Genomic DNA, 7,500 nt, shown 5'->3' with positions numbered 1-7,500 from the left:
TCTGAAGAATCACAGCATCCGGGCCTGCACGGCATGCACTTCAACAATAAAGGGATATTACACACATTCTTCAATCTGCCCCCACCCACCACCGCCACCACCACCACCCCCCTCCCCGAATTGACACGGCCCGCTATTCACTTTTATTCTTTTTTGTTATTGCTATCTCTCCATCCGTGGCACATGTTCTCTGCTGTTCCCTTTGTCGTTTATCGATCACTGTCCGCGTTGCAGCGTTTGAGGACGACACGCCCATCTATCACTCGCTCTCTCCATCTCTCTCTCTCTCTCTCTCACACACGGGCACACGCACACACACACACACGGGCACACGCGCGCACACACACACACACACACACACACACACACACACACACACACACACGCTGTCACATAATCCAAAATTCCAAGCGGATCTTTTCCTATTGTTTTCCCCTCCGTGTAGTCAGCGTGTTAAAGCAGAGCCCCACCCCTCCTCCTCCGCTCTCACGTCAAACCTCTCACCTCCCTCTCCCCCTCTTTAAGAGAGGTTAAATGGATCATTTCGGGGGGTATTGACAATGTGATCATGGGGGGAGGGGGGCTTTTTTTCCCCACAACAGAATCAAACAAAAAATGAAATGTCTGGGAAATTGGGCTCCAACGTGTCGCGACGCAAAGGGGTCGACAGGAGGGAAAACAATTATTTAATAGGCATCGCATCTTGTAAACGACTGCCCCGTGGACACGTCATGTCTGAGGGAGGGATGGGGAGAATATGGGAGAGAGGGAGGGTGGGAGGGAGGGAGAAGGAGAGAGAGAGAGAGAGAGAGAGGCCTGCGCCGTAAGCAGTAAAAAAAAAAAAAGAAAAGGCAACATCCGTTCATAATGGTTTTGAAGAATCAATATTGCATGGAGGCAAAGTGCTGCTAAACAGCGCGGTTTCTGTTAATTAGCACTTTCTTAATGATCTCTCTTTTTATCTCTCTCTCTCTCTCTCTCTCTCTCTCTCTCTCTCTCTCTCTCCTTCCTCCAACCCCCTTCCCTCCGTCTCTACCTCCCTCGCTCCATCCATTTTAAATTTGTCTTCTCAGGCTTGGTCAATTTCATCAGTTTCGTCTTTTGGTCGTCCAGCCGGTGCAAAGAGAGGAGGAGAGAGGGAAGAGAGGGGGAGAGAGGAATGGGAGGAGGAGAGAGGGGAGGTGTATCCGAGGCTCTTTCATAAAGCCTGATGAATCTCCCGCCCCCGTGTTTGTGGCTGATGGCACTCAAGGATCAGATTTAATGATTCTCTCGCCCAACTCTGATTATTTTCTAATTAAAGGAGTGACGGAGTGAAGGAGGCGACGGGCGCGCTCGTGAAAGCACGTCGCTAATTGCACGGAGGGGAAAACAAAAAGAAAAAAAAAAAACAAAGCCAAACATTCAAAGAGAAGGAGAACCAATTCAATTCCGACGGAGGCTCATTTCCCCTTAAACTGTGTGGGAATGGAGGACGTCGGGGAGAATTAAACGGCTGGGACGGCCAGCGCACGCTCTGACGAGAGGTTTAAACACTAGACTGAGACGAAGCTGCAATGAGATGAAAAAGATCAAAATGAAAAACAACAGATAAGAGTCATTTCTACCTATCTATTACCTTCTTTCTAGCTCTGGATACAGCATTTTTTTCATTTTGTAATTGGGGCTATTTGCCTCCACTTCTAGTACCACAGCATAATATCCAAATATAATAACATCAAATCCCCATATCCACTCCTGTAAAGCACTTTGGTACAGACTTGTGCTGTGACTCTGCAAAGGTCTCCAGAGGATTTCAAGTTAAGTTCAAATTTAAACGGTTCAGCTGCTATCCAACGCTTCCACCGACTGTGCAACTCAGTTTGAAAGAAACACAGGTTCAGTGTCGTACCACGAGGGGCAGGAGAGACACAGGGCTGAAGGTTGCATTTGCAGTTTGTGTATGTGTGTGTGCACATCAAATTGTGCCTCTTAGTGTGTGTGTGTGTGTGTATGTGTGTGTGTGGGTGTGTGTGTGTTTGTGTGTGTGTGTTTGTGTGCGTGTGTGTGTGTGTGTGTGTTTGTGTGCGTGTGTGTGTGTGTGTGTGTGTGTGTGTGTGTGTGTGTTTGAGGTCTTCAGGAGAGGACCTGAAGTAAGTAAGTAAGTAACTAACTCCTGGTTAAGGATGAAGGAGGAGCTTGGAGGGGGATTGGCAAATTTGAGTAGGTATTCCATGCACAGCAGGGGAGGCGGCGGCGGCAGCGGCGATGATGTCACGATCCAAGGCTATGAGGCGCCCCTCAAAACCCCCTCAAAAAATGGACTTAGATATGCAGGAACCCATTCATGCCCAACGTCAGGGGTCATGGTGATGCTCCCTGTGGTTCCCCGTGAATCCGGGATGTAAATATTCAGGTGAGCACAGCAGAGGTATAAAAATATCAAGGACAAATGAGGAAGATGAATGGAAAAAACTGAAAAAATAGGAGGTAGGAAGAGGGGGATGGGTTGCATACTCTTAAATGCCCTTGTGTTCGCTTTGTGCGTGTGTGTCTGTGTGTGAGTGTGTGTGTGTGTGTGTGTGTGTGTGTGTGTGTCTGTGTGCGTGTATGTGTGTGTGTGTGTGTGCGTAATGACTCCATGCTGATGCAGCACGTATAAAGATAGATGTTAGTGTTGACCCGCTCCCACGTGCATGCGTGTATATGTGTGTGTGTGTGTGTGTGTGTGTGTGTGTGTGTGTGTGTCTGTGTGAGAGAGTGTGTATCCTATGCTGAGGCAGCGTATCCATGGATGGATGTGTAAGAAGGTGGCCTCTCTCTCTCTCACCCTCTCTCACCCTCTCTCTCTCTCTCTCTCTCTCTCCCTCTCTCTCTCTCTCTCTCTAAGGGCACAGAGACATTCGTCGACGAGAATGTTTTTTCCAAAGAGGGAGACCATACACACTGAAAAAAAAAAAAAACATCGGATGAACTTAAAAATACGCTTTTATTTGACGAGCCCACGTTATTTTTTTTTTGGGTTTCCTCAACTTCAAATGTCCGTCTTGATTTTTCAATTTCACGGCGAGAACACCTAAGCGAATATTTAACGGTTTAATGAATATCCATCGATCAAGCTATCAGCCAGGCAGACAGACAGACAGACAGACAGACAGGGAGCAGCACTGAGCTCTTGATCTCTCCCTGGTGGTCCACAACCACTGAGAAATGAAACGTTTTAAGAGCCGCGGACAAGCCAATACCGCCCCCGCCCCCCAGCCCCCCCATCACCCAAAAAAAGATAAGAAGAGATAAAAGTCACTATGTATGAAATGGAGGTGCATGTCGTTCCTGGGAGAGCGGGAGAGGGGCTGGGGGGAGGGGGGGAGGGGGAGGAAGGGTAAGGGAGGGTAGAGACAGATTAATGGTGGTAATGAGAGGAGAGGATGAGAGCAAAGTGCATGACGGCAGCACAGCGATACGGCGATACAGCGTCAGATTAACACCGCTGGAGAGCGTTGGCTTTTCAGAGCAAACCCTTATCTGATCCACTGCATTCACTGGTGCAGTTGGAATGCGCGCGCACACACACACACACACACACACACACACACACACACACACACACACACACAGACATACGCGCACGCGTCAAGACACGCGCACACATCTCCATTTTCCCAGCAGAGTTCTGATGTCACCATATTTTATTTTCCTTTGTGTCTCTCACCCTTTACATATTTCCTTTGTGTGCTTTCGAAAGGCTCTCTGAGATATTCGGGTCACCGTACAGTGCCCACGTCACACAGCTCTTCTATCCGCACCATATGAAAACACGTACTGCGGTGTGTGACCCGTATGACCATTAATCATGTGCACAGGAATTGGGTTTCTGCATCAGGGTGGTGTTGCCGGTGCGCGTGCCAGTTCTTGTGCGAGTCAGTATTAAAAGTGTCTTTCCAGAAGCAGATTACAGCAAATAAACGCATCAACGTGTCAAGCGACACGAGGGTTTTAAGAAGATAAACGTCGGATTTGTTTTTTGCCAGTTGGGTCAGATTTTGGAAGTGATCTATTTTTTAAACGTTGGCTGCTGTGCAAATGGCTCAAATGTCAAATCATTTGTGTTGAAATCATTAAAACTCCCTGTGTGCTTGTGTGTGTTGAAGTTGTAATTTCTCTCAGTTAAAGTTTGATTCTGTGTGTTTTGTGCCTCTCCCTCTTCAGAGTTTACCCAATTTCACAATCTGTGCTTTGACTTTGAACTGGCTGCAGTGGATTGCTGTCACAACCTCAATATCACAGATGTCCCACGGTTGGGTTAGGGTTGTTAGCGGATCAAATTTAATCAAAAACAAACCTTATGATCCATCTAAATCTTTCCACATAAAAAAAAAAAAAAACGGTGCATTGGTCAAAACAATTTGATTAGAAATGGAATTGGGTCTGAAACTTTGAACCCCCAACCAGACCGTGTGACACCACACTGTTCAATCCCTGACACCGATCCAACCACCCCAACCCCCCCAACCCCATAATGCGGTAAATCCTGGATATGACGACTTTCATTCATTGACATTTAATGTAGAATCGCTGGCAGCAATCATTTTAGTTGATGATTTTAAAAGTTTGGTTCTTGTACGCATGAAAAAATTGAATCCGGTGACTTGATTTGACGGGACTCAGTTGATCGATAATATAATAAATTATATACGTTGGTTTTTTTAAGAAGTCCAAAGATGTGGCGGCTCTGGAGGAGACAAGCTGATGAAGACGTCTCCCGACACGATGAATTTGAAGGGCGACTTGGCAGTCAACCCTTGAAGTGTGACACATACTTGTGTACCTGTCTTTAAGGCAGTCATTACTTTGTGCCGTCGTCTGCTTTCTACAGTAATATATTCAGTTGAGCATCAGGCACCTGCAGCTTAATTGTTATGAAACTTGTCTTCTCCCTTTCCGTGTTTTCCTTCTGGAGTGGAGCCCCTTTGGCTTCCCGGCTCCTTCACACCTGTTTCCCCAGCACAGAGAACCATGGGGCTGATCATATTTTGTACGAACTAAATGAACTTAAGCGCCACATTTCACCCCTCGTTGACTTTGGATGAAGCTGCTTCGGCTTCCAGTTGATAATCACAACAAGCTGCTCGGCTCCTCCGGCAGGAGCAACGAGTCAAGACGACCGGCACGCCCCCGGAGCCTGTCCTTTTTCTAACGCCTTCTTGCAATATCTACTGTTTTCGGTGCCACAACAACCATAAAGCTCGTGATTTAGGGACCTTTGTGGAGGTTTGAGAAAGTTGTTTGACTAACAACTGAAAAAGCGAAGACTTAGTGAAAAGGACTGCAAAGTAAGTGCCATATAAAACTGAATAGATGACCGTATCACCAAGCCATGACTAATGGCAAACTGCAAATGCCAATTTATAAAATGGTGTGTTTGTTTAAAGACAAGATTAATCTGTTTTCTTGTATAATCATCCAATCATAGTCAACCTCCACATCGGATTCAATAACTTTTTCCGCACAATCACTCTCCATCATTATGTCACACACACTCCGTATCCACGGGTAGCCCGGCCCACCCAAACGAAGCCTTGCAGTATATTCAATGTGAGTGAACATCATTCAGCGGATTACCCAGGGAGAGAAAGCTTCAGGTGCACGGGGTGAAAAGAGATAATAAAAAAAAGAAAAAGAGAGGGATGTTTTCTGACGGACCGAAAAGAAAAAAAACAGGCAGGTACAGACGGTGAGAATAAGCCGATGGGTAAGCAAAGGGATAACAAAACATTTAGAGGTTAAGAATGACAACCTACTTGAAAAAAAAAAATATATATATATAGATACATGAAAAGCACGTATTTCATCCTCCCCGCCGTTGACGTCCCACAAACCCCCAAAGGAATCGCAGAGAGAGATGGTCCGGCAAATCTTCCCGGAGTGCCACGCCATGCGTACCACCTTCCAGCCCTCGCTCTTACCATTTTGTCTGCGTTTCTTCCCCGCCCGTCCTTCCTGACACCACCCCCACCCCCCTCCCCTCCTCTCTCCGTCTCCTGGCTGTGCGTTGTGAATTCATCTGCAGATAAAGCAGATCTATCATTCTGTCAGGGAGGTTAGGGGAGGGAGGTAGACTCTGGAATTCCCTGGCAGCGGGAGCGAGGAGCGGGGCCGAGCGTTGTGCTCTGCTCCCTCGCACATTCCCCGCTCTCGGCCCTGCCCTCCCGGGCTCAGACCGCCTGTCTGCTTCCATGATCCCCGCAATGCTCCCCCGTTAAGTCGATCCCGGTCCGTCCCCGTCCTACCTGCGCGGGCCAAGCCCCATCCCAGCTCCGGCTGTACGCAAGCAGCTCTAAACCGTAACAAACCCCGGCACGTCTCGACAGGAAGTCCTCCGGCGGCGAAACCGGGGCCAAAAGTGCAACTTTAGCTCCGACGGCCCGAATAACTGGCAGCCCGTGGGTCCCTGTTTCACCGAATAACAGTTTGACTCGCCAATCAGATTGGAGACAAATTGCCCCCTACGCACACTCAGAAAAACCAAGCTCCGAAATGACTCTCCATGTTTGATACCGCGGTGACAAACGAAAAGCCGGTTGGCGCGCGGGACGGTCGAGGACGCGAGCCAGCGCGACACGGCTCGGAGCTCCGCTGCGCTCGGCAGCCAGGAAGCAGGCACCTGTGGTCGTGCGACCGTGCGTGTTGACACATGTAAATGAACCTGCATATTTATAAGTGCCTGCGCGCGGACCTGCGTCCCCGTGTTTTGTGTGTCGCACGTTGTTTCGACTTCTATGAGGCCTCGCTTGGCCCCCGGCCACGCCGCGCGCCGGCCACAGCGGACCCTTCGTATCTATCTGATTTTTTTGGGGGCAGGGGAGATGTCTTGTCGGTCTATGTGTGTTTCATCGATGTTTGGATGTTTGGGATTCACGGGGTAGTATTGTGAATATCCCGCAGCGTACATGTTCAACATCACAGTGTACTCTAGATAACTAGAGGAGATAAAACAGATAGACAGATGGACAGATAGACAGATAGATAGAAAGACAGATAGATAGACAGATAGACAGACAGACAGACAGACAGACAGGCCGATAGATAGATAGATAGATAGATAGATAGATAGATAGATAGATAGATAGATAGATAGATAGATAGATAGATAGATAGATAGATAGATAGATAGATAGATATAGATATATAGATGGATAGAAATTTCTGATATTTGCAAACAAACTCCTTTCACTCCATTTTCTTTTCCTTCATCTGCAGCTTGGTCCCTTTCTCCCTCGCTTTCTGATGGAGAAAAGCTGCTCGGTGGGAGTGTGTTGTCCCAGCGCCAGGGCAGAAATAGACAGAAAATTACAGAGCCTTCTCAGGACTTCCCACTGTGCGGCGTGGCCTCAAAATAACACACATAGACATATGTACAAAGTGCACACATAGAGTGGACACACTACGCTATGCACACGCGCAAGCTCACACACACACACGCGCATACACACACACACACACACACAATGTACCCTATTT

The 7,500-nt window shown here is 47.8% G+C and overlaps 1 protein-coding gene across 5 annotated transcripts in view; it reads right to left on the bottom strand.

Annotated features, from left to right (window-relative positions):
• The window catches only part of LOC307235066 (muscleblind-like protein 1), a 73,847-nt gene that overhangs the window by 41,792 nt on the left and 24,555 nt on the right, over positions 1–7,500 (bottom strand). The gene's annotated exons all lie outside the window — the stretch shown is intronic.

The sequence above is a fragment of the Zeus faber genome, assembly GCF_960531495.2.
Source record: "Zeus faber genome assembly, chromosome: 9".
In the NCBI taxonomy this organism is placed as follows: domain Eukaryota; kingdom Metazoa; phylum Chordata; class Actinopteri; order Zeiformes; family Zeidae; genus Zeus; species Zeus faber.
The sequence above is the reverse complement of the archived record's forward strand: the minus strand, read 5'-3'. Positions and strand labels throughout refer to the sequence as shown.